Source organism: Amblyomma maculatum, chromosome 4 (genome assembly GCF_055883805.1).
Source record: "Amblyomma maculatum isolate TAMU_Amacu chromosome 4, ASM5588380v1, whole genome shotgun sequence".
Lineage (NCBI taxonomy): Eukaryota > Metazoa > Arthropoda > Arachnida > Ixodida > Ixodidae > Amblyomma > Amblyomma maculatum.
The window spans coordinates 95295463-95322854 of NC_139347.1; the positions used below are offsets into that span (position 1 = coordinate 95295463).

Below are 27392 nucleotides of genomic sequence, written 5' to 3' on the forward strand. Positions count from 1 at the left end.
TCAAACGCTTTCGCATAATCGATAAAGCAGAAGTAGATGGGTTTCTGGAACTCTCTTGCTTTTTCCATGATCTAGCGAAGGTTGGAAATTTGGTCTCTAGTTCCCCTGCCCTTGCGAAACCCAGCTTGCACGTCCGGAAGCTCCCGATCCACATACTGCTGCAGCCTACCTTGGAGGATTTTCAACATCACCTTGCTAGCATGCGAAATAAGCGCTATCGTGCGGTAGTTGGAACAATCTTTGGCACTGCCTTTCTTTGGAATGGGGATGTAAACTGACCTATTCCAATCCTGTGGCCACAGCAGGGTTGTCCAAATCTTCTGACATAATGTATGCAGAATGTTAACAGCGTCATCATGGTTGAGGCTTCGCCGCCAGACAGTCACTGTTAAAATGGATCGAAGCCTCCCCCGGCCCAGCTAATGACATCTTTATCGGGTTCGTAGGCGGTTCCTACCGCCGTGTTAACATCAGGTGTAACATCGTGGCCTCGAATCAACATTCTAAAGGAATATAATATCGGTGGCAGAAATTCCTAGAGCTCGCGAGTGGCAGTCAAAGCACAAGCCTTTCCAAGCTAGTTGTTTCTGTTCATATTTGTGGATGAGAAAATTTTACTGAAATCCCTTGAAGTGCGCTAAAGAATAAGGGCGATTTTTTTTTACATTCAGCTTCTAGTCCAAAGTAAATAACACAAGCTCTAGTGACCTTTGTACCTGGGAGGAGAGGTTAACTGTTGACGTTTTAAGTAACACTTAAAAAGAACATCAGATATCATAACTACATTGGGGCGAAGCCTTCAATCATTTCGGCTGCCTATATAAGCGATAAAAAAGAGCAGAATATGTCTTTAAAATTTGTTTTCTGCCACACCACAGCTAAAATTCATACATTCGCTATAGACATTTTTATCCACCCAGTCACTTTTTTTAGTTGCACGCAATACTGAAAGGATAGAAAAGCATAAAATCTTCTCTTCATGCAAACGAAGCAACCAAGAGTGAATATAAAAAATCGAATAGTGAAGTGAACACCCTCCCACGCAATTATTCCGATTACTAAAATAGTTTGTGTCAGCTGGAAATTTTTTTAAAGGAATCGCACATATTCTTATTTTTTTTTTTTTTTGATAACTGGCCCGAGGTTGGATCAGACCTGCACTATTTTCTTCAACATAGATCTATCACCCGTGTCTTGTCCCGAGGTGCAGCATCTAGTTCTTTCTCCTTTTGTATGAGAAAAGGGTAATTTTCTGCTATAAATTAACAATAATATCAACACACGAAAACAGGCAAATGAGGGGCTCATTAGTAGACGCTAACCAAAGAAGGCAGCAGCCTCTGACGCCAAGAAAAATATGTCAGTTTATTTTCATCTGTAACCCTAAAACGCCCGTCGCAAATATATATCCCACTTGATCCAAATAACTCAAAGCCCAGAGGATTGCAGGCTCGCTCGCAGTATAGCGGTGGCACATAGTAACGACAAAAATCGTAAATAGTTTCTCTATAATGTACTTGATACTGCTTGAGGTTCTCTAGAACATCGTGCCATTTTTTCCTTCCGAGTGCTCGTGCGCTATTTGTTCCCCACCTGGAAAATAAATTACGAATACCGGGCCGTATGCTACCAGAAACGTTATTAAATTATATACAGCTGATACTTTGAAGTTTCCTCTAATGTACGATGATGTTTAGACCCTTGCTTTACTTTCACGTGAAATTAATACAGTCTGAACAAGACGTATCGCATGCAAACGCATTTGCCTGTGGGCTATTTGCGAAATGTCAAACTCTTTGCCTGCCTTTTTTCTGCCTTAATGTCTGAAAGTTTTATGGATGAACAGGCTTTAAATAGGCTTGTTTTTGTCACTCCCTCATAATGTACATCAGGGAACAGGTAATGCAGAAGATGATATTGAAGATCTAGAGGCTTTTGTTACCTGCCCAAAAGATCAAGACGGCTGCTCCCAATCTGTTGCCTACAGTGACTCTCTCTTTCTCAAAACAAGAACAAAGTGTTTCCTCTAAAATTGACCCCCGTGCCCTGTGGCTATTACCAACGCGATTAGAAGGCCATAAAAACGCTGCACTAGTTCTGTAACGTGACTATCGTCCACTGGTATACGTTAGGTCTGGGACGTAATTAGGGTTACATGTAATCGTAGCACACTAAACGCAGCTAGGATTTCATCCTGCGACATAACTCGTCATTTTTTTGTCTGCAGTAGCTGCTCGACATTCTTCATATTAAGCAGTATGTTATTAAACCTTGTTATTTCAGCTAACTAGGTACCAGGAAACAGTCGGGAGGAGAAATTTTGAAACAGGAAAAGGTCGAAAAGGTGTATTTAAGCAGTATGATGTTTATGGTGGCGTAAACCAACTTCCGCTTTCAGCGCAGACCTCTGCGATATCTATCATTATAGACCAACGTCTTTAGAAAAAGAAATAAGACTACGATAATTCAAGCGTTCCGCAAATTATCAGTAAACACCACTGTATAATTATTCGCACAAAACGTATTCAGCCGGCCGTTACACCGGCAGTGGAAGTTGGGAATCATCAGTACTATTGTCCAAGACCTCGAGTTCCACATAGCGGCTGATGATGCTACCGAAGGGAGAGCTGTGTGGAAGTCCAGACATGGAGTTGCCACTGTCATTCCACTGTCCCGGGGCCAGTCTAGTCTGGGGCAGGCCGACGTAGCTGATGACCACCGGTGTCGTGGTGGTCTTGGCGTTAGGTACGGAAGCCATGGCTGCCACACCTGCGCCTCTGATCCTGGCTGCCCTCAGCAGCATCTGTCCAGGGTCGGTGAGCACGCCGTACCAGAATACTACTGCCACCAAAGAAGCGACTACGATGAGGCTTCCCGTACAGACTGCGCAGAAGAGGGTGCGGTTCATGGTTGGCTCTCTTCCAGGCTCTGGCTGTGCTACTCCGACGGTGGACCTGACCACAGCGGTGTCTAGGTCCACGGATGTCGTCGATGCTATCACTTGAGACGCAAACCGCGTGAGTTCGACGCAAGAAGGTGCCTGCAGCAGCGAAGTGGCGTTTATGGGCAAGTCGCCTTCGCCCATGGAAGCATTCATGGTATCGGAGCCAGTCTCTGTCACGCGACTTCTTTTTCTTCGTAGCAAGAATCGACGAAACTCTTGCGGGGAGCGCAAAAGGTGCCGCTACTTATCATACCTACTGGTGGTGATGATAATTAGTTACCCGAATGGATGTGTTGCTACCACCGGACTACTGTGCAGATTAGCAGGTAAAGCCAAAAAATGATGTGGAGATGAAGATAATCAAAAAGATAGGGATAAGCCAATGTTCTCTCAAAATCGGATATGTACAGGAGGCATAAATAGTTTAATGCTGAGTGTCACGGAACAATGTTTTTACTAGCGTGGGGACGGTATGTTCTGCTTCAAAATCACCACATGCACGCAAGCATGGAGGCTCAGGTAAAGCGCCATGAGAACAGAGAGCCTACAGTGTTTTTCCGTAGATGAATTTCAGAGATGGCCGTTTCGCTCGACCACGCAAAACCTGTTGTCGACGTCGCTTCTCTACCAAACATTTAATACAAGCAGCAAAAAGAGTGTAGTACGTTGACTAAGGTACTCATTGGCACTAACAGGGCAGCAAGGAGATCTTCCCGAAATCCACTGTTGCTCTATACGTTTTGTGCTCGCTGTACATGCTCTGGCATATGTTTAACCGAAGGCGGCTCCGCCAAAGGTAGACCTCAGCGAGGAGGGCATCGATTCTAGATGCTTCGCTCTTTTGCGTCTGACAGGAAAAGACTTATGCTGCACTCATATGGTGGCGATGTTTTATTTAATCGTGAAGCTTATAGGGGATTTTTGCACCGCCTGAACTACGGCCAGTTTGCCATTGCCGTCGCGTCCTTCCAAGCCCACAGTCACGCCTAATCTCGGCTGATCAGAGGCTGTAACCGTGCTCTAATCTCTCCCGTGGTGTAGAAGCTTGATTCTCTGTTGGACCTCTTCTCTTAACCACAAAGGAAACAAAGAAGCCACCGATGTGTGAGGAGCACTCATATAAGAAGCACAAATGCTGCTGCTCTGATGGTCTAGAGCATGCCACGGTGAGCTCCTCAAAGAGCTTTTGATTGCTTTTGATGCCCTTGGTAGACAGCGCCCGTGAACTTCATGTCGGCGGGAAATGCAGTGGTACATTTCATGTAGAGGAGAGAAGGTTGCAACTGTCACTGTCACTTCATCGATATGGAGGATGCTGGAAAGGATGTCGGCGTATTTTCCGTGCTGGGTTAGCCAAAGGATGCACGGACCCTTGAACGGAATCGCATTCTCACATCCATTTAGATGTGATGCTCTAAATACAAGAAAACACTATGATTACGTCTCCGTCAACACCTTGTTCTCCATAGCCGGTCTAATGCAAAATCTTGAAGACAAGAAATTGGTTATCTAGTAACTACCTTGATGTGTTGTTACATAGGTGTACAATGAAGGGGTAGCTATCGACTTGCTTAGATCTCCATTGAGCCTCATACGACTCGAGAAGTTTGGTTGGTTGGTTGGTTGGTTGGTTGGTTCATAGGAAGGGAAAGGCGCAGTATCTGTCACACTTGCTCTGTGGACACCTGAACCGCGCCGTAAGGGAAGGAATGAAGGTGGGAGTGAAAGTGGAAAGAGAGAAAGGGGGGCCGTAGTGGAGGGCTACGGAGTAATTTCGACCACCTGGGGATCTTTAACGTGCGCTGACATCGCACAGCACACGGACGCCACTTCGTTTCGCCTCCATCGAAACGCAGCCGCCGAGGCCGGGATTCGATCCCGGGAACTCCGGCACAGTAGTCGGGCGTCTTACCACTGCACCACCCCGGCGGGGCGAGAAGTTTCTAACACACAGTTTTTTTACATTTAAGAAGCAAGAATTACGCATGTATAGGATTTATGGTTGTAAATAATGTGATATTTTTCTGTAAAGCCTCGACACTGACAAATGGCTGACGATGCTACACATTTTTTCTTCCCTTGATAGTCCTCAGGGCACAGGTATTGACTACAAAGCATAATATTTATACACGTGCGTGTGGATTCCATCCCTATAAAGCAATGGGTGGGTGTGATAAGAAGTCTTCCGGATCTGCTGTGTGTGTGAGAAAGAAAAGTATTCAATGAAAGGAATGCGGAGAAGTCGGCCTGTCATAAAAGACCCTGACCTGCCACTCAGCGCTGTGGTAGGATGAAAAGAGAAATAAAGGAAAGTTTAGGTACGAATGGAAGGTGACGATGGCATAGTACACTGCCGTTCCTTGCCATGATCAAAGTTATGTATGAGATTTTGCACATAGTTTGTGGGACTTCCACACGCCCCATTTGTTACTGTGCAATCTGCGCATTTGTAGCGAAGAGCTGTCCACGTTTGTGGCCGCACACGCACCACATTGAACACTGCACCCCATCACGCTCATCACTGTACCAAATAAAATCAAAATACACATTCGCATATTCCAGCAAAGAGCACGCACTTATGCACATCAGTACGCATAGCGCACTAGGCGCAACTGCCATGGGCAGAAGTCTTGATCTGTTCACCCTAAACACTCAAAGAGGGCCTTAATGACCCGCAATTTATTGGTTTGTTTGGCTCTGGCTCCCATAGTAGTTTCTAAGATTCTCCTGTCTTCTTTATAGTTAGGGAACTCGCAAATAGTATGATGAATCGTTTCTGGAGTGTCATAGCTGATTGGTTTGGGCTATCCTCAACTACGATCTTGTTGAGAACTCTTGGTGTAACGTGACGTCAAGCCGCAAACGACGGAGTACTGTTCTTTGACGTCGCATGATTTCTGATTGCAGATGAAGTCTTAAACCTCCGTAAAGAGAGGTATGTGGTCCTGCTGATGACTTGCACCGTTACAATTTAACTGCATGGTACACTGCAGTGAATGAGCCAGTAAGGCTGTAGCGTTACTCCTCGAGAAAGGGACATCTATGGAAGTCTGATCAGCGTGGGCTAGCTTGCCCGGTAAGGGGCATGCAAGCTTGCACAATAGACCCGATCGGTAAACAGTGTTTCACCTGTTTCATTCCTGAGAGTTGGATTACCGACAAGTGAAAGCCGGAACAGAAACCAGGGTCTACAACTCGCGCCGTCGCGACTCCGAGGGCGCATCTCGACTCGACGGCGCAGCAACGTAAGATGCATGCAGGCTTGTATCGAAGCTCTCGAATGACCCCCTTGCGGCGCAAAATAAACTAAACTGGCTCCGTCCGCGGATGTACATTTCGTGATTTAGGAATAAAAACATCAAGCACCGAAATTGTTGGTTGGGTTTAACAGGTTACGGTTGGTTTGGTTGGTTGGTTTGTGGGGTTTAACGTCCCAAAGCTACTCAGGCTATGAGAGACGCCGTAGTGGAGGACTCCGGAAATTTCGACCACCTGGGGTTCTTTAACGTGCACTGACATCGCACAGCACACGGGCGCCTTGCTTTTCGCCTCCATCGAAAAGCTGCCGCCGAGGCCGGGATTCGATCCCGCGTCCTTGGGAACAGTAGTCGAGCGCCGTAACCACTGCGCCACCCAGGTTTCGTTTGAGTATGAATATATGGACATAATCCGGCACTTTCATTCTGGAATAATTTATTGATTTAATTCGCCTAAACTTGATCATAAATTACACGAAATGAGTACTGCGGGTAGTAGGTTATAGCAAATGTTTTGGTGATACCGCTGGCCAAAATGTGCATAATTACCGACAGCACTATCGATAGTACTATCGATTGCAATTACGATAGTTTATCGATAGTAGTACTACCAATAATTTTTTTACACTATCGATAATTTTAAAAAAACTATCGATACTATCGATAGTGAATTTACCGATAGTTTCTGCATCACTAGGGTGGCGACGCCCGCTCTTGAATGTGCTTGAAAACTCAAGAACTATTGAGGAAGTTGCTTCGAGTCAAGCAGATTCGGGCCCGAAAGTGGTCGTGTTACAGAGGTATAAGTTTGATACTGCTTACAAGTAAAAAACACGTCTGCGATGTGACTACGCTGTGTCGGCCGCCGCAGAAAGCTTTTGAGTCCAGTGCGGGCCAGGTTCAACATGTTACTGCACCCGGCGCTCGACTTTGATCGTTGGCGTTCCATAGTACGTTGTGCGAATACGCGTAGAGGAAAGAGCTTGATATTGCGTTTTTTAATATAGGATTGGTGCCTAATCAACATTACATTGTGATAAACCTGAAAGCATTCGTACCAAAGCGCGAACTATACTGTTTCCATGAGCTCCGGACATTTAGCGGCGGCAGATGCATCTCGGTAGCTTGTAAACAACTAGAGAACTCCCAACAACGTGGATTTGCCGATAAAACGCAACAGATTAATGACGTGATTCCGCGCGCCCTGACCTTCCTCACATAGCTCGACCCTGTCGCCATCATATCGTGGTTTCATTTCATAAAAATCGATACCTTAGCTTGCATAGGGATATCGCAGAGGTATGCGTAATATTCAGACGATGCCAAGGGTGAACCCGTATTCGAGCAATTGATGCATTGTGAAATTAAAATTTTGCATTCCAATTAAAGAGAACAGTCTGGCGCCTTTGAAGTCGTGCAGCGCTTTCTGTCTGCATGCATGGGCGCATACATATGTAGAAATTTTCTGGACAGCCTGTATGCATGAAGTAGTCAAATCTAGGATCCAAAAAGCCTATCAAATAAAGAGCATTATTCCTGCAGATATTTTACGCGATAAGACTATGCGAAATCCTTCTACAGAAAAATGTAGCACGCTGTGGGTAACGCATTTTGTCTGCCTTGACACCGAGTACGAATTTAAAATTCGTGAAAGCAGGCTAAGTGAGCTACGTACCACCTTAAAATTTATGATCGCCGTTGAGCGAAAGACCACCTACAGCGCGATAACCGCATGGAGAGCAGATTAACACACGTTCACAAGAAAGAAAAACCTCAAAGGATATAACTCGCAGCTCTTTTCATCAATAACCTTCTTTTAGTTTTGCGTACAGCAAGAAACATAAAAGTATGTCGGCAATACCGGTGACAACAAGCAATAAATTAGCGGCCATGCAACCCCCTAATTAATTCCGCTTGCCGCTCCTCGGTTCAACTATCCTCAACCATGGCGGATACGCGCGCGACGGTCGCTAGATATGGCAGCACGTTTGCATAAGGTCTATGCTAAATGTCAGTGATTGTTTCATTCTAGTCGTTCCGGTCAATTAATCTGATTTCACTTCTCTCGCATACCATACCAGGATGCTAATATTAAGTATGTGGGCTTTTTCAGTGATCATTCAATGAGTTGGCGCCTCGTATCATGCGTAAAGGGGAGCGCTCTAGGGTCTGCTGCGTCGCATAAGCCATAGGACGTATGAGATCAGATCTGTTCTCGTTATAATCTAGAAACATTTCTTCGCCCTACTCCTGAATTCGGCTGCGCCCTTTTTACTGGCTCAGCTGCCTACAAGCTTCGACCACTTCTCCCGAACGAACCACAAAAAGTGCGGCTAATTGCTGCCTAGTTTTATGGCTTTAAATATCATGTTCTTTGAGGCTGGGCTACATATTTTGGATTTCCGAATTCATCTACTTACGGTACTGCCCTATACAAGATTACATGTTTCTTTTCTGCCGTGTTCACAAACTATTTTCATTACTTCGCCTAATCAATTTTTTTCTGATGAATAGTGTGGCTATCTAAAGCCGCTGGTCGGATATGTGCAGTACTTTTTATCTCCGTTCTTAAGATTATGCTTTCTCTCAAAATTCAGTACTCACCTATCTCAGTTTAAATTAGTTAATGATGATATTTATTCCATCTATGGCAGTGTATGGCCAGCGTCTTCCTTGATTTCCATTTTGGATTACTCTCGGAGCATTTCCATGATATATCGCAATTGCCGCTGATGCTGCTCAGCGTGCGGATAAAGCAGGGGTTGAAAGGGTTTAACTCAATCGGGCTTTTTCACTCCGCATACCTAATTACAGCCCCATTTCAAAGGAATCTTTAGCTGTTGCATTAGCCACCCAGAGCGTTTGTGCAAAGAACTTCAACGTTACTATGGTGACGGACACTCTTTCTGTGTGTACGGTCTTAATTCCATCTTCGATTCCATATACTTTACGTCGACTGTTTCACTACTTTGTGCCAAATAATATCTGTGAAATTATACCTGTGTGGGTTCAAGGCCACTGTGGCATCACAATGAACCGGTCTGCGGACGTTCTTAATAATAATAATTGGTTCACAGGACGGGAAAGGCGCAGTATCTGTCACACTTGCTATGTGGACACCTGAACGCGCCGTAAGGGAAGGGATGAAGGTGGGAGTGATAGTGGAAAGAGAGAAAGGGGAGCCGTAGTGGAGGGCTACGGAGTAAATTCGACCACCTGGGGATCTTTAACGTGCGCTGACATCGCACAGCACACGGACGCCACTTCGTTTCGCCTCCATCGAAACGTAGCCGCCGAGATCGGGTTTGAACCCGGGTATTCCGGACTGCCCCACCGGGGTGGTGCAGTAGTAGGACGCCCGACTACTGTCCGTTCTTTCCTTCGTTCGGGCATCAGGCTGCTCTGCATCTTGGCGTCTCCGCTTCACAAGACATTCTTCTGTTTGTTCTGGCGTTCTGGCTACGTCCGGTGTGTTTTGTTTAGGATGTACCGGACGCAACCGAGACGCCCGAACAAATAGAATATCTTGCCATTGACATGGGACTGTCAAAACATGGACGTAGTCCCCAAAATATGAAACCAGAGACCCCACCGGGGTGGTGCAGTGGTAAGGCGCCCGACTACTGTGCCGGAGTTCCTGGGTTCGAACCCGACCACGACGGCTGCGTTTCGATGGAGGCGAAACAAAGTAGCGTCCGTGTGCTGTGCGATGTCAGCGTAGGCTGCCCTGATGGAGCTGGTGCAGGTGGGTCGCCGCTGCTTGCGGCGGGGGCTGACCTGGCACCTAATTTTTATCTGTTGTAGGCCGTCATTGCACACGCCTCCGCTGGTGGTGGACGACGGCTGTTGTTGCGGCACGCGTCTTTCTTTCCCTTTTGCTTTTCTTTCTTCTCTATATTCTCTTCTATCTGCACGAGGCAGCGGAGGTGGCTCAGCTACAGAGCCAGTAGCAGGCCCGTGCATTTTCTTTTCCTTCTTCCTACAGCCACAACAACAACATGTAGGTGGTCGAAATTACTCCGTAGCCCTCCACTACGACTCTTCTTTCTCTCTTTCCACTTTCACTCCCATCTTTCTCCCTTCCCTTACGGCGCGGTTGCGGTGTCCACAGAAAAACAAGTGAGACAGTTACCCCGCCTTTCCCTTCCTATAAATAAATAAATCAGTCAGCGCATGTTAAAAAGAAACAAAAATTACCGACGATTACGTTACTTCCTAATTCGAAATTTGAGCGCATCAAATAAGCTGTTTCACCTTTTCGATAGATTGAGGCAAAGAAATCGAGCAACACATGTATGCGCTATCACAGAATTTTTTTTTTTTATTTTTCACACGTATTCCTTTAGCAAAGACTCCCTTCTCGGCGGCGGCGATGAGCTTCTGCTTCAGCCTCGCTTACACCTGGTTGCTCTCGACGGTGGCGATGAGCCTCCGCTTCGGCGGTGCGAACGGCAGGGTCTTCTCGACGGCGGCGATGAGCTTCTGCTTCAGCCTCGCTTACTGCTCTGGATTCTGGCGGCGACGGCGCTGGGCCTCTGCTCTGGCAGCTCGTTTAGCAGCAGCAGCAGCAGCAGCAGCAGCAGCAGCAGCAGCAGCAGCAGCAGCAGCAGCAGCAGCAGCAGCAGCAGCAGCAGCAGCAGCAGCAGCAGCAGCAGCAGCAGCAGCAGCAGCAGCAGCAGCAGACGGAGGACTTCCACCGGTCGTCTCGCTCATGGCTCAGAAAGAACTGGCAGATAATTTCGCAGTGGCGAACGGCAGCGGCAATTTCGGCTCGGGCGGTGCACATATACAGATCCGCCGCCACCGATCTGGTTTTCTGATTGCCACCGCACAGGGGTTGCAGTGGAGGAGGAGCGAAGAAAGGAATTAAGTTCGAGCCGGCGCTTTGACAACCGGAGACTCGCAGGAAGAGGGGGGATGGGGGCGGCGTGTACACCCAGCGGCAAACGATGGGGGCAGAAGCGCGCGCAGCAAGCGGACAACGCGATAAAGGGAGGAGGGAAGAGATACCAGCGACTGACTGATGCTGCTGACGCCTATAGTGAGTCAACCCCAGCTGCGGAGTTGGTTTCAGGGACAACGCCGCCGATGCGGACGCAAACAATATGATACCCTCGCTTCCGAAGCGCCAAGAACCAGGTCTAGCCGTGGGAAGGTGGTCACGTATTCGTCGACGTGCCGGGGCCTACGTGAAATAACCGGCGCGTCGGCAACTGAAGAGCACCCTATCCGCCACACAGGAACAGGGGGGGGGGGGGGTACCCTCCCCTCCTCTTTCTGCTTGGCGGCGACGGTGTTCTATGCAGTCACGTTATCTTGACTCTCTAGCGGCGTCAGCGGCATCCAGCGGTCGCTGCTAGCGCTGGGGGGATGAAAGGGGGGCGGAGCTGGTTACGAGGCCGACGACGACGCCGACGCGAAACCCAGGAACGGACGCCAAAGAGCTGCGCTCTAAAATCCCAAGGTGGTCAAAATTAGTCCGAAGCCCTCCACTGCGACTCCCCTTTCTCTCTTTCCACTTTCACTCCCACCTTCCTCCCTTCCCTTACGGCGCGGTTCAGGTGTCCACAGAGCAAATGTGACAGATACTGCGCCTTTCCCTTCCTTTAAACCAATAACAGAGTGCGGAGCAATGGGAGACTGCTCTCCAGCGACCATGCACTACAAAGACCAGCAAGGTCTGGTAAAGCGAGCTCTACGGGTGGCAACGGCCATCGGAGCCCTGGACTGAGGGCAACCGACTATTGGTTATAAGTGGACGAGGTCGACGGAGAAGACTCCTGGGGATGCAACAAGGTTTGGTTTGGTTTGGTTTATGGGTTTTAACGTCCCAAAGCAACTCAGGCTATGAGAGACGCCGTAGTGGAGGACTCCGGAAATTTCGACCACCTCGGATTCTTTAATACATTCAAGAAAATGGATACAACGACGGAATACTAAAGAAACTGGAAGGCTATGCCACACAAGTCCTAGGCATATTCAGGAGAATAACATTGAAGGGCCGAGGCTTAAAAGAAAGGAGCTTGATCCGACTTTATGCAGGCAGATGCCATAAGCCGCATAGGCTACTCTACGCCGTATTTAAACCTTGAAACAGGGGAAAAAAGATAATTGGAAGCACTCATTATACGATGTATAAAGAGGGCCCTGGGCCTACCAACGAGTACATCCACAGAGATGCTGCTTGGTTTGAGGGTACACAATACGTGGGAAGAAATAGCAGAAACAGTCAGAGTGTCGCAACTCGAAAGGCTAAGCCAGACAACAACAGGAAGAGCCATTTTAAATATGGTAGGCCTGCAGACAGACAGAGGGATACAACAAAAGTCGAGCATCCCACAGATATACTGAGATAAGCTAACCATCTCCCATCTTCCTCGACACATGCACCCCATATACAACGAGGAAAGGAGGCAAAAGAGAGCAGAAGCACTCAAAAAGCGTTTCGAGCCACTGGACCGCAAGGCAGTTGCATACGTTGATGCGGCGATTGGGAAGTCGGGTGTGGCGGTAGCCTCGCTAGTCAACGGCCGAGGCAGTATCGGCAGCCACTTTCAGAAGCCGCACCTCCGAAACAGAAGTAGTTGCGATAGCGCTCGCTTGCGTAGGAATGGAAGCAAAATTCATAATTAGTGACAACAGAACAGCCATCTACAATTACTCAAAGGGCAGGATCGCACCATAAGCGGTGCGAATCCTGATCGGAAAACAGCTGAATAGAAAAGTCAACTTAATATGGACTCCAGCGCACGCGTCTGTTCACCTCGTGACAGCCAGCTCATCCAACCGGTACGTCGAACATCCCGCACAGGCCATTCTAACAGCATCATCCCGCATCGTGCCCGCACTACTACTTTCCAGAAGTATTTTTTCGTGTAGACAGCTCGCGACTGGAATCACCTTCCCAGCAGCCTTGCCCTAATCTCCGAGCCTGCTCATTTCAAGACTGCCATCGAAGAAGCCTCATCATCCTTGTAATCATTTCACAAAAGCCATTGTTAACCGCCGTTCAAGTGCCCATCCCTCATGTGGTGGCCTTGTGGTAGAGCATCCGCCTCGCATTCGGGAGGTACCGGGTTCGATCCCTGGTGCCGCCGGTTACCCACCGGTTTTTAAATGGGTACAAGGTTTCCCCCGGCCTGGTGCTCGGCTCTTCTGGGGTGAAATGCTTGGGAAAAGGGGTCACGGCCCAAATAGTTGCGCCGATGTGGCAGTGATTCGTTCCGCCATCGGACAACAATAAGTCCGCCTTGCGCGGCAGCAGCCCATAATGTGGCCCTTTTTTTTCGTTTTGTTTTTTTAGGACTGCTGCAGCTGAGGCTCTAAGGGAGCACTTCAGGTGAGGGTCAAAGGAAGTACCTTTGCAAGACGAACAGAACCACCTTTGCAGGCTGCGAGGTTCGAAACTGGGTTTGGGCCCACTGCGGAGGAGGGGCGCGCAGCGGGGTTTACGGAGATTCTCCCAAACGCACACCCCTGTAAAAGCCGAGCACCAGGCCGGGGGACGCTTGTATTCATTTTTACCGGTGGGTGTCCGGCGGTGGGTTTCGAACTGACCACCTCCCGCAGCCGAGACGGGCGCTCTAACCACTAGGCCACGGAAGTTCTAATAAATAAAAATTAAAATAAGTGCGCGGACAGCAGCCTACGCCAATGGGATTTCGGACTAAGGTCTCTAACCGCCGCTACAACCTCCTATGTATGTACAACTTTATTAGGGAGCCGGCAAACGACGGGTTAAAGCGTCGTGACGCTGGCCAAGCGTCTACCCGGGGTTAAGCCCTACTCTGCACTACCTCATTTGGCCCGTTTGTGGTGGGTTGTGAGGCTTGTGCTTTTCGAGCGCACCACGGGCCTGCTGGACGGCCCATAGTTGCATGTCCTTGTCTGTATTCTGCGCAGCACTTTGAAGTTCCGGCGGGTATGTCCTGGATGCAGCTTCGGTCGGGAACCTGGCACAGTCCCACATGATGTGCCATTGGTCCGCCGGACCCACTTGACATACACTGCACATATCACTCGTGTATATGTCTGGGTGGAGGACGTGTAGCACTGCCAGGGCTAGGAGTGACCCGGTTTGCATTTGGCTTAGGATGACCGCCTCCTCCCGACTAAGTGCCGGGTGAGGCGGCGGCATTGTCCGTCGAGCTAGGCGATCAAATTTTGTCACTTCCTCGTAATTGGTCATTCGGTCTTTTGTTTCGAACCACCATTCGGAACGGTCCTTCTCGGGGGCGCGGAAGGTAAGCGCTCGCGACGCCGAATGGGCCGTCTCGTTGTGATTCGGTGAGGATGCACAACCTCCCGCGTGCGCCGGGAACCACTTGATGCGGATAGTGTTGCCGCGGTCTTGAAGCTGGAGCTTAATGATGATGGCGGCCGCCGGCGCGCACACTCGCCCCCTGGCAAAGTTGCGCACAGCGTTCCTCGAGTCGCTGAGCACGGTGCGACACTCGGCCTCCGAGATCACCTCCTAAACATTTTCAATAAAACATTTTTACCACCACCACCATAATTGGTTCACAGGAATGGAAAGGCTCAGTATCTGTCACACTTGTTTTTGTGGACACCTAAATCGCGCCGTGGAGCTGGTTACGAGGGACAACGCCGACCAGCAACCCTTATTTCTTTTATATTTCACAGATCTGGCTGTTCTCCTTCAGCCATGTCTTCATACCGTAATGAAATAGAGAAGTTGAATCGCTTTTTTTCATATCCAGCCGCTTCCTGGAAACTGGTATTTTTTCTACCTATCGCTCACCTTTTTTATTTCATCTACCCCTTCCTATAGCTATCCCTTTATTTCCACCGCCCCAGCTCAGGTACTTCCGACATCAGATAGCAGATACCGGGGATGGCAAACATCGTTTCCTTCCTTTGTATATGTAATAAAACAACCAGTGCCGCAACAACAACAGCAGCGTTGCTTAAAAAAATTGTATCAATATCCCTGAGCGTTGAAAATTACTCTGCTTTGACGCCACTCGGCTGGGATTCAGCAGCGGGACCGCTAGCTCCGCGCAGCACAAATTTATTAACGCATCTGGTCCGATTCCCCAGTAGACGCGCTTACTCTGTTCCATCTCCCCTGCAGTTTATTATTAATTCCAAACTAATTGTTTTCTCAACGGTAGGGTTTTTTCTATCTTAGTGTATGCGAAATTACATAGTAGAGGGAATTTATTGTCTTCCACACACATAGGTACTTGTATATACACACACACGCACTGTAGTACATACATGGGAGGACAACAAAAGGTGCGATACTAGCAACAATCGGATATTAATAGACAACAACAACGATGGTTGGTTGGTTGGTTCATAGGAAGGGAAAGGCGCAGTATCTGTCACACTTGCTCTGTAGACACCTGAACCGCGCCGTAAGGGAAGGGATGAAGGTGGGAGTGAAAGTGGATAGAGAGAAAGGGGAGCCGTAGTGGAGGGCTATGGAGTAATTTCGACCACCTGGGGATCTTTAACGTGCGCTGACATCGCACAGCACACGGACGCCTCTTCGTTTCGCCTCCATCGAAACGCAGCCGCCGTGGTCGGGTTCGAACCCGGGAACTCCGGCACAGTAGTCGGGCGTCTTACCACTGCACCACCCCGGCGGGGCGACAACAACAACGACTTAGCTGGTGTTGACGCTTCCAACAACGGGCAATAAAACCTCGCTTGTAACAACTTGGCGACAGGCGCGAGGTACAAGACTACCAGGTACCCCGATAAGAGATCCGCATCTTCAACCGCGCCGAAGTTGCCATCTTGCTTGCATGCCCCCATTTGTGGCAAATATGTCTCTCAACGGCGACGCTGCGCCAACCGTGCCTCGCCGCTCGTGGTATCATCACCGGATGCCGCTTTCGTTCACGAACACATCCAGCGAACACATCCAGCGATCCTATTATGAGCTGGTGAGTCAATACAATAAGTGGAACTCTGCCTCCGGGCTAGCGAACGTGGTCTTCGTGCTTTCTGACTCGGCGTTAAAGCGGTACGCCAATCACGAGATGTTTCCACAGATTTAAGATGTTTCCACAGATTCACCTACTGTGCAACCGTCGGCCGATGGCAGCACTGCCCCAACCGCTGTAAACAGCGCCGCGGATGCCGGGCCTTCCGGAACCTGTCCGCGCTAGCGACACGTCATATGCCTTGAGCCAGTGTCAGTAATGCTGAAAAATTTTGTTTTCCTATTAAACGTAATAGTCCCTGTAAAAAGGAATTTCAAAAAAGAATGTTTATTGAGAAATGCTGACCCATACGGTGGGTGTTTTTTCTAAGCCGCATAGTACCTTTCGCCAGGGCAGTTTCATGTTCAATTACGCTATCTCCGCTGCTTAGACGTCACAAAAATACTCATTTTACTACGAAGCACTTGGTTTGAAAGTAAGCACGTTTCATGATCGAGTGGCCCATTTACAACATTGCATCAATGATCAATTAAAAAGTGCCGTCCGCTAAGACTTTGATGCGAACCAGTCGTATACATAATAGTGTAAGGGCCCTATGTCGCAAGCCCCGCCGGGGTGATGAAGTGGTAAGACGCCCGACTATTGTGCCGGTGCTCCCGGGTTCGAACCCAACCACGGCGGCTGCGTTTCGATGGAGGCAAAACGAAGTTGCGTCCGTATGCTGTGCGATGTCAGCGCACGTTAAAGATCCCCAGGGGGTCGAAATTACTCCGTAGCCCTCCACTACAGCTCGCCTTTCTCTCTTTCCACTTTCACTCCCATCTTCATCCCTTCCCTTACTGTGCGGTTCAGGTGTTCACAGAGCAAGTGTGACAGATACTGCACCTTTCCCTTCCTGTGAAGCAATTATTATTGTTATTAATTATTATTATTATATTATTATTATTATTATTATTATTATTATTATTATTATTATTATTATTATTATTATTATTATTATTATTATTATTATTATTATTATTATTATTATTATTATTATTATTATTATTATTATTATTAGTATTATTATTTCGCAAGAAGGTCGATGTCGGCGTTGTTGTTCACACAATCATACAAGGTCATACAGGTAGCGAAATCAGTACACGTGGCGTGGAAGCAGTTTAAACGGTATGCCTAGTGCACCTTTTGAAGTACGACTATACGAATTAAGAGTTGTGTCATTAGAAAACAAAATCGCGGAATAAACAGGCGCTGTTAAAGCCGCTATCGCTGCTACTATTTCTAGCGCTTACTCCGTGTCAACAATTATAGATATGCTTTGTTCTTGACCTTTTACAAGCATACCTCGTAGCTATGTGTTTCTCTCTTTGTTGTATATTTACAAGGACGATCCCTTTAGATTTCTGCACGCTTAGTGATAACAGCTGTACGCAATCACTGGAATGTTATAATTGCGCCCCAGATTACTACCGTGGCTCTATTTGTTTCTTAAAAGACCCAGAAAAGTAAGAAAACTATCTGGTACGATGACGCATGGTTTACAGCATTGGATCCTTATACTTCTTTTTAACATTTGGTTTGGTGTGTAGTCGGCTGCTGGTCTATTCGTTCTCAGTAAACTGGTCTACTCGTTTTCAGAGGACAATGGCGAAAGCTTACATTGCCGTTCGTTAAGTTGTCTGCTGGTTTTCTAGTTTAGAGCTTGCTGTCCCCAGTGCGCGTCCGCGAAAACTTTTAGTTGGTAACAACTTTAATTATAATCCTGCAGAGCTTTCGTCGACGGGGCCTTAGGTCTCCCACGTCGGGCCGTCGAGGTGTTGCCTCGTTGTCGCCTCGCGAGCCTGCTGGATGCCCCAGAGTTGGTCACCGAAGCTGGGGCTGCGCAAGGCAATCGCCAACCGCGGCAGTAGAGTTCCGGAGTTAGCACCGTGCGGGTTTTTGTTACAATCCCAAAGCATGTGAGTACAGTGGCTATATCAACGTGGCAGACTTGCATATAATATTCGGGTGTGTGCCGGGGTAGACCCTGTGGTATTGTTTCGAGTTTGTGAACGTGAGCGTCTGCCGTTGTCTAAGAGCCACCGCGTGTTCTCTGTGCAGCTTATCGCTGGTCGCAGGGAAGGTTTGGCGAGCCAGGCAGAGGCCCTTGTTTATATCATTGTAGCTGTGCCGTCTCGTTTTAGTTGCGATGTGTCTTCGATACTTCTCCCATGTGCGCCGGGATCCACTGAATTCCAGCTTGAAATTCTACCTCCCGCTGGATTTTTCAATTCCTGAGGACTCGGACCGCTGTCTGTGAGTTTCATTCTTTGGCGAAGTTTCTGACCGTTTGACGCCAGTAGCAGAGAACTGTGGTGATAACGTCGGATTCGTGAGGGCGATTGCCACCGCCGCTTCCTCCGCCTCTTCTGCGCGTTCGCACAATACACTAGCCGTTATGCGCGTTTTGCCATATGCATCGATGACCGCAACCGCAAATCGCGAGCGTTCTGCGTATTCCACGACAACGACGAATTTTTTCCCCATCTCGTCTCCGTGGCTGTGTAGGAGAGCTCTGACCCTGGCCGCTCTTCTTCCCCGATTGTGTTCCGGGTGAACATTGCATGGAATCGGGTCAAGTCATAGCGTTTGTCTGATCGCGTTCGGAATGGCGACTTACTGGCCTTGTAGTGCGTGGTAGCGGATGCCAAGACTTTCCATAATCTGGCGGCCTGCTATCGTTCCCGTTAATCTTTCTAGTTGAGAAGTGCACTGCGCCTCGTAATCGCAAAATATTACAGAATCTCTTAGATGTCTCGAGAGGAGAATGGCGAAAGCCTACCCTTCCTCTCTTATCACTTGTTTCCTGTCAAAGACTTAGATCTTGTTGGTGGTGTTACGACTGTAGGATGAAGGAAACGAAAATGCACGGGCCTGCTACTGGCTTATAGCTGAGCCACCTTCGCTGCATCGTTGCGAAAAGAAAGGAAAATAGACAACCCCTGGTGGTCGAAATTTCCGGAGTCCTCCACTACGGCGTCTCTCATAGCCTGAGTTGCTTCGGGACGTTAAACCCCACAAACCAACCAACCAACCAAGAGGAGTAGTACAGGAACAGCCGTTGTCCACCACCGAAGCGGTGGCGGGTGCAATGACTGTCTACAATAGATACGAATGCGGTGGCGGGCTAGCCCCCGCCGAAATTAGGCGGCGGTTACATACCAGTACCAGCCCCGTAAGCCCCGGGGCAGCAACCCACAATGCCCCCCCCCCCCCCCCCAACCCTTGATGTCTCCGGAGGAGAATGACGAAAGCCCACACTTCTCTTATTGTTTGCCTCTTATTGGCGTTTGTTGCGGTACTACGCGTTCTTCTTTTTGTTCGGGCGTCAGGCTGCTTTGCACCTTTGTATCTCCGCTAGGCACGACATTCTTTTTTTGGGCGTTTCGGCTGCGTCGGGTGCATTTTGTTTGGAATGTACCTGATGCAAACGACACGCCCGAGCAAAGAGAAGAATATCTTGCAATTGACATGGGCCTGTCAAAACATAGACGTAGTCATGAAAATACGAAACCCGGGTGCGAAGCAATGGTAGACTGCTGTCCAGCGACCGCTTCAAAGACCAGCAAAGTCTAGTAAACCGAGCTCAACGGGCGGCAATGGCTAGCGGAGGCCGGGACTGAGGGCAACAGAGCATAGGTTAAAAGCGGACGAGGTCGACGGAGAAGACTCCTGGGAATGCAACAAGGAGACACCTTGAAGACGCCCCAAAACACGCCGATAAATAACGCAGGGCTAAATAAAGTTTTCCTTCCATCCTTCGGCTGCGTCGGCACGCGGTCGCGAGCTCTGATGTCATGTGCAACTGCATTAAATTCCAAGACATTGAGTCTCACACGTTGCAGCTAGGAAGCAGGGGCACACCGCATGGATCGGTTCTTTCCCCATTCCTCTTCAACGTTGCGATGAGGGGCTCCCAAAAGCTCTGAGAAACATTGAGGGGCTCAAATATAGCGTGTACGCAGACGACATCAATCTTTGGATAAACCAGGGGAGTGATGCGAGCATAGAGAGACGACTGCAGACAGCGGCAGACACAGTAGTGGACTAAGCGGCTAGTAAGGGGCTTTCGTGCTCACCGCAGAAATCAGAACTACTAGTCCACAACCCAAAATCGTCGAGGTGCAAGCAAATCAGAGAATTTGATATCAAAGTGGAAGGAATGTTCGTACAAAAAGTTGATCAAATACGAATCCTAGGGCAATACATTCAAGAGAATGGATACAACGACGGAATACTAAAGAAACTAGAAGGCTACGCCACACAAGTCCTAGGCATATTCAGGCGAATAACATTTAAGGGCCGAGGCTTAAAAGAAAGGAGCTTGATCAGACTTATGCAGGCTTATGTCATAAGCCGCATAGGTTACTCTATGCCGTATTTAAACCTTAAACCAGGGGAAAAAAGAAAATTAGAAGCACTCATTAGACGATGCATAAAGAGGGCCCAGGGCCTAGTACATCCACAGAGATGCTGCTCGATTTGGGGGTACACAATACTTAGGAAGAAATAGCAAAAACAGTCAGAGTGTCGCAACTCGAAAGGCTAAGCCAGCCAACAACAGGAAGAGCCATTTTAAATATGGTAGGCCTGCAGACAGACAGAGGGACGCCACAAAAGTCGAGCATCCCACATATATACCGAGATAAACTAACCATCTCCCATCTTCCTCGACACATGCACCCCATATACAACGCGGAAACTAGGCAAAAGAGAGCAGAAGCACTCAAAAAGCGCTTCGAGCCGCTGGACAGCAAGGCAGTTGCATACGTTGATGCGGCGAGTGGGACTTCGGATGCGGCGGTAGCCTCGCTAGCCGACGGCCGAGGCGCCCCAGTATCGGCAGCCACTTTCAGAAGCCGCAACACCGAAGCAGAAGTAGTTGCGATTGCGTTCGCTTGCGTAGGAACGGAAGCAAAAACAGCCACATACAATTACGCAAAGGGCAGGTTCGCACCAGAAGTGGTGCGAAGCCTGATCGGAAAACAGCTGAATAGAAAAGTCAGCTTAATATGGACTGCGACGCACGCGTCTGTTCCTGGTAACGAGGCGGCGCACGAGGCGGCGCACGAGTTAGCCCGCGTTGTCTACTTTCGGGTAACCGTGGAGCCGCCTGATTGCCAGTACATGGACGAACGTCTATTAAATTATACAGAAATAGTCGAAAATTATAGACAAAGAAGAAAACTGTTGCCACCACCAGATAAGCGTCTGAACAATAAAGAGGCGACCGCATGGGGGCGTCTACAGGCAGGGAATTGCATCCACCCGGTCTGGGCCTATCACGTCCAGAAAGATGAGCGACAGGACGATACATGCAAGCAATATGGGGAGAGAGGGACCCTCAACTACGTAATTTGGGAATGCGCTAGCTCCCAAGGGGCTCTGACAAGAGTTCTTAGTAGAGAAGCCTGGGAAACCCTTCTGCGGAGCGAGGACCCAACTCTTCAGAAGCGAGCCATCCGCCTGGCGGAAGAGGCCGCACGGAACCAAGACCTCTTTGCCTGCCTCTCATCGCGGAGGTCCCGGCCCCCGTCCCCTAGGCCTGCGTGCCGGGGGCGGAGAGTAGGGGCCTCCATTCTGGTGGAAATAAAAGTTGTTCACACAAACACACCTGCTGTTCCTCCTTAAAGCGCGTCAGTCATGTGTGGACTACATGGTACATCATTAGATTGGAAAACATTTATTTCGTCCAAATGCAGATGCAGACGGTCCACCCTAGATCGCCTCCAGTTCATGGCTGGCGGCGACCTCTGTGGCCACTCGGTGGCTAATGCTTCCCATGCCTGCGGTTAGAGAAATAGGTCTTAGATTTTCTAGTTTGGGGAGTTTGCCCGGCTTTGGGATTAGAATTACGTTTGCAGACTTCCACTGCCGAGGCAGGTGGCCTTTAGTCCAAATTTTTTGCATATACTCAGTAAGAGCGTAAATGAAGTCATTATCCAGGCTTCTTAAAATTTTATTAAGTATCACGTCCGGGCCCGGGGCCGATTTCGTTTTTAATCCCAATATTTCTGCCCTGACCTCCGTCTCCATGTTGGATTCGCCCAGCTCCTCGTCTGGAGAAAAACGCCTTTTGGCCACTCGAGATCGTCGGCTTCCGACCGGACTTGTGCAAGCAGGAATTGATACTCCAACTCAAATACGACATAATCGACTCGTGTTCTATAGACGCCAAAGTTATTATAGGTCTCGACTTGACAAAGACTTTTGGTAAATTTAAACACGAAGCGATCCTCCGAGAAATCGGGGTAGGTCCACGAACATACGAGGACATCAACGACTTTTTGTTAGACAGAACTGCCTGCATGAAGTTTCAAAACATACAATCCCCCACAGTGAAGTTAGGGAGCAGGGGGACGCCGGAGGGCTCGGTTCTCTCCCCGTTCCTTTTCAACGTGGTGATGAGGGGTCTCCCAGAAGCTCTGAGGAGCATAAAGGGGTAAATTTCACTATATATGCAGATGCCATCAATCTCTAGAATAACCAGGATAGCAAAGCGAGCATTTAGGAGCGCCTGCAGGCGCCGGCGGACACTGTCGTAGATTTTGCTGTCAATAGCTGTCTGTCATGTTAGCCGCACAAATCATAATTATTCATATATAACCCAAACTCTCTCCGATGCAAGCGCAGCTCGGAATTTCATATTAAAGTACAAGTACAACCAGTTTCAAAGGTAGCAATGCTGTAATGGCGACTAATTGGTTTTCCATCATCATGCAGGCGCGTTAAACTACCAGTCCTTACTAGTCTTGTCTTGTTTTAGTAAATCGTCTTGAGTTAAAGTTTAGCGCGCCTACATGATGATTCAAAGGTAGATCAAACCAGAATATTAGGGCTATACATTCAGGAGAATGGATATAATAACGGGACAATCAAAACGTTAGAGGGATTCGCCACGCAAGCCATTCGCATATTTAGAAGGTTCGCGCTGAAAGGATTAGGCCTAAAGGAAAGAAGCTTGCTTAAACTAACCCAAGCTTACGCAATAAGCCGCGTGAGCTATGCCACGCCTCTCCTAAACATAAGGTCGGAGGAGAAGAGGAGATTAGACTATCTCATTCGAAGGTGCATAAAGAAGGCCCTGGGCTTACTAATTACAACATCCATAGAGAACCTTGTTTTTATGGGAGTGCACAATAGCTGGGAAGAAATAGCGGAGGCTGTCGGAATTTCGCAGCTTGAAAGATTAAGTTTAACGATCATGTTGAGAACTATACTGGAAATGGTAGACCTGCAGACAGATAGAGGACTACGAGAAAAATCAAGCATGCCGCAGGACTGTCGAGAAAATCTGATCATTCCTCCATCCTTCGTTGTTGTGACTGAAGGAAGAAGGAAAAGAAAATGCATGGGCCTGCTGCTGGCTCTGTAGCAGAGCAACCTACGCTGCCTCGTGCGGACAGAAGAAAAATTAGAAAAGAATGAAAAATAATAGGGGGAAAAAGTCGCGCGTCGCCACAACTATCGTGCTCTGCGCATTCCTTATCCTCCCTCGTTATGTGTGGCGCGCGCTTTGACGCTTTGCCGTGCGACCTGTGAGCGCTCTTAACTCCGCTGCGAAAGCGGGAGTAGCTCTTGCTTTGTACTGGCAGGGCTCCGCCGCTCTCAGGGCTGCAGCCGAGGTGTAGGATTTAACAAGGTCTGAGGGTCAGTGCAGTGTTTGTAATGCGGCTCTCCGTGTAATAAACTCTTGTGCTTATAAATTGAGCTCCTGCTTCTTTCGAAGCAGAAGCGCAGGCGCGCATTGCATGATGGCTGTGCCCTCGGGTTGCTCCGTACCCACGGTATGTGAGGGAGTGGCCGCGCACCATCTAACAACAGCACGCCTTTCAAAATCAACTCCACCGGATACAGCAACGTAAAAGTATTTCGAGTTCTGTCCTGCCGCTGGGTAGATTCATCCAACAATACGCAAGCAGACCGAGGACGCACTCGGCTAGATAGCGTATGCAATGACGTGAAATTAAAGTCCCTCAAGGAGCCATACGTGAAATGAAGTATCGTTGAATATAGGACTTAATTGTTGTGTTCTTCATGAAGACGCGACGATCTTCGCTGAACAGCGCGAGAGTGTGTTGCAGTTGCAACTTGATGAAGACGTTGGTGTTTAATACAGGACAGCGCGAGAGTGTGTAGTAATTTTGCACGACCTGTGATCATCTGCGGCGATGTGAGCTCATGCGTGACATGTTCCTTCCCTTAGAGTCTTGAGTCTCGTGGAGTCGGCCTCGTTCACCTGTTTGTGCACCCGTTTCTTGTAGCTGTGTTCATTAGGCGTTTCAGTACTCATTTTCCTTACTTATTCGCACCGACTGGGCAGGTTCGTGAGCGGGCTTTAAGGGGATTCCTTAAAAAGGTTGCTGACGCTTTCAATTTTCTCACAGTGTGTTTCCCTATAAATTACCTGCATAGCCTCTCGAGAAAGCAGATAACCAAGATTCTCACTGAGTAATTTTTTTCCCTAGACCTTTGTATCGGCAGCTTTATCTGTGGTTTTTAGACATCCCTGTTCTAAATCGTGTCAGGTGAATGTGTATTCAGGCAGCCGCAAAAATGTTCATTTTCAAACTACACACAGCGACGCTGCCTGTCAACATATTTCTTCATGATAAGGAGCTATTTGCGCCTTGGACGGGGAATTGCTGTCTCTGTAACATGACTGAGACAATTGATCATTGCTTTATTCTGTACCGTGATGCTAGGTTTTTTTGGGGACATGCTACAACGAACTCTTAAGGACACTGAAATTACACCGTATACTATTAGAATTTTGCCTCTTGACAAAATCTCTGTTGTGCCTTATGATCTCTTTGTGTTGATAGGACAATTCAGTCTTTGGAAACGACATATAGTGGACAGGCATGCCGAGCCAACAAGATTGTCCAAATCCGTGTTTCGTGAGCAGAGTGCATGCTTTTGTGAGGAGTGTATATGGTCCACGCGTAGAACCTCCACACTGGCTGCCGTACCTAGATGCATGTGTGTGCCTCCCAGAAGTTTGATGTTTGATGGTGGTGCAGCGTTGAGCTAGGGATATGGCGGGCTCGTATTAAGCAGCCCGGTAACTTGAGATATGAACAAGTTTGAGTAAAATAAGTTTTTCGTTTTTACGGAAATTTTTCCATGTAATAAAGAAAAATAAACTGTGGCGGTATTATAGTTCAGTTGTGCCTGGACCAGGGAGGCTAATCAGCTCATTCTAGCGTGGGTTCGAAAGCCACTCGTTGCGATGTTTTCTTTTTTTACTGACAAATCCTGTCCGCGCCTCTCATGTGTGAAGAAATGCTTTTCCGCTAATAACAGGACTCTTGGCATATTACTTCGTCTTCCTTCGCTTATTTGATATTCTCGACAACTGAATGCAGAAAAAGGGCAGTTCCAGAGTGTTGGTGAAGGTTCCGCAGTATACCCGGGCTAGCGGTGGTAAGATATTTTCTCTAGAGTCACCACTTTCGGGCTTCTGTTCCGTACCTACTTGTACACTAAGACTCCTAGAAGATTAGCAAATATTTCAGCAATGCATTCATCATGATTACATTATTACATGTAATGATGTAAAAGATTATTACATGATTACATCATGATTCGGTGTTGTCAACGATGACGCAGTCCGGACCTCCGGTGGCATCCCGCCAATTCTTTTCGCGAAGAAAAAGAAGTGAGATCGTTGCCATCGGTACCATGGAAGCTACACCGGCAGAAGGTGATATATCCACAGACACAGCTTCGCTGCAGCAAGCACGTTCATGCGTTGAACTCACCCAGCATTCGACGCAAGTGATGGCATCGACGACATCCGTGGACCTGGAATCCGCTGCGGTGAGGTCCACCTACGGAGTTGCGCAGGCAGAGCCGGGAACCGAGCCCACCATGAACCGCTGCCTGTTCTGCGTGGTCTGCACGGGAAGCCTCATCGTGGTTTGTTCCTTGGTGGCGGTGGTCTTCTTTTACGGCGTGCTCACCGACCCAGGAGAGATGCTGCTCAAAGCAGCCAAGGTCGGATTAGGCGGTGTGGCAGCCATGGTTGCCGCGCCTAACGCCGAGATGAACGCGACGTCGACTGTAACCAGCAACGTCGGAATTCCCCTGACTCAACTTCCCGTCGGACAGCGGAATGACAGCACTAATGCTATCGACTCACTCCCAGAGAACTCTCCCCTCGGTAGCATCATCGGCCGCTACATGCAAAGTGAGGTTCCGAAGAACGGTACCGATGATTCCCAGCTGCCGGTTCCCGTGCCTGTGTAATTACCGGCGTTATAAACTTTACGTTTGCAATTATGTGTGTCAACCCAAAGACTTTATTTTTGACCAAACATTGATCCGTTTTTTGCTTTATTCTTCGTATATATGTGGAGCTGCATGGGCGCATAGCTGATCTGGAACGCCTTAGTTATGGCGCCGGTGGCCAGGCTTGTGTAGGAACAAGGACCCCGTTGAAAAAAATATATCTTGATTTATTTTTGTTTCTGTGAACATCTCATCTAAACTGTCTCACAAAAAGGAATTCGCGTATAAATCGGTATCGAATATTTCTTAACATGTGGGCAATAAGCGTATATTTATTGGCTTGGGTAGGGCATCTAGGAGAAATGTGCCAACCGGCGGTGGGAACTGGCCCCGTTCGCTTTAATTCCGCGCCGCGGCGCTGTAGTTATGGGTGCAGTAGGGCGCCGTAAGTGTGCTCGCAGCATCTGCTCGCTCGCAGAAAAGGTTGCAGTGCAAATGCGTTTTTTCTGAATGTTCGAACTTCTTTTTTCGAATGTTCGAACTTTAGCAGTTCTTAAGACATGCTAAAGATCATAGTATGCTGCTTCTGTCATTAGGCTTCCGAATAGGGGGAAATATGACAGCAGTGTTGGGGATCTATGCGAATATGAAGCGAATTTTCTGCTCTTGTAAAGTCAGTAAAGTTTTGCGGGGCTCTTGTAGGGGAGTATTCAGGCGCAATATCTTTTTTTTTTCTTTCTCTGAGGTGAACGCTATATCTTTGTCCCGACGACCAGATAGGTTTACTCTTATGACAGTTTCTTAGCGGCGAGTTTCATCACCTTCGAAAGCGGTCAAATGAGTTGCTTGCCAAAGCAGCGCTATTTAAACCATCACACACGCTGTTGCGAGATGTTTCAGAGCTACTCTTACAACTTGTTTCTCAAAACTTCGCCATCCCTGCTGGTCTCATGCACCCTCTTGAGCGAAATTACGCTCGCCAGCCGTGCAGTAACAACGCCGACC

The 27392-nt window shown here is 48.3% G+C and overlaps 1 pseudogene; it reads left to right on the forward strand.

The window, feature by feature from the left end:
* The first annotated feature begins 20585 nt into the window (after positions 1 to 20585).
* LOC146191689 (uncharacterized) lies at positions 20586 to 25009 on the forward strand (annotated as a pseudogene).
* The last annotated feature ends 2383 nt before the right edge of the window (positions 25010 to 27392 follow it).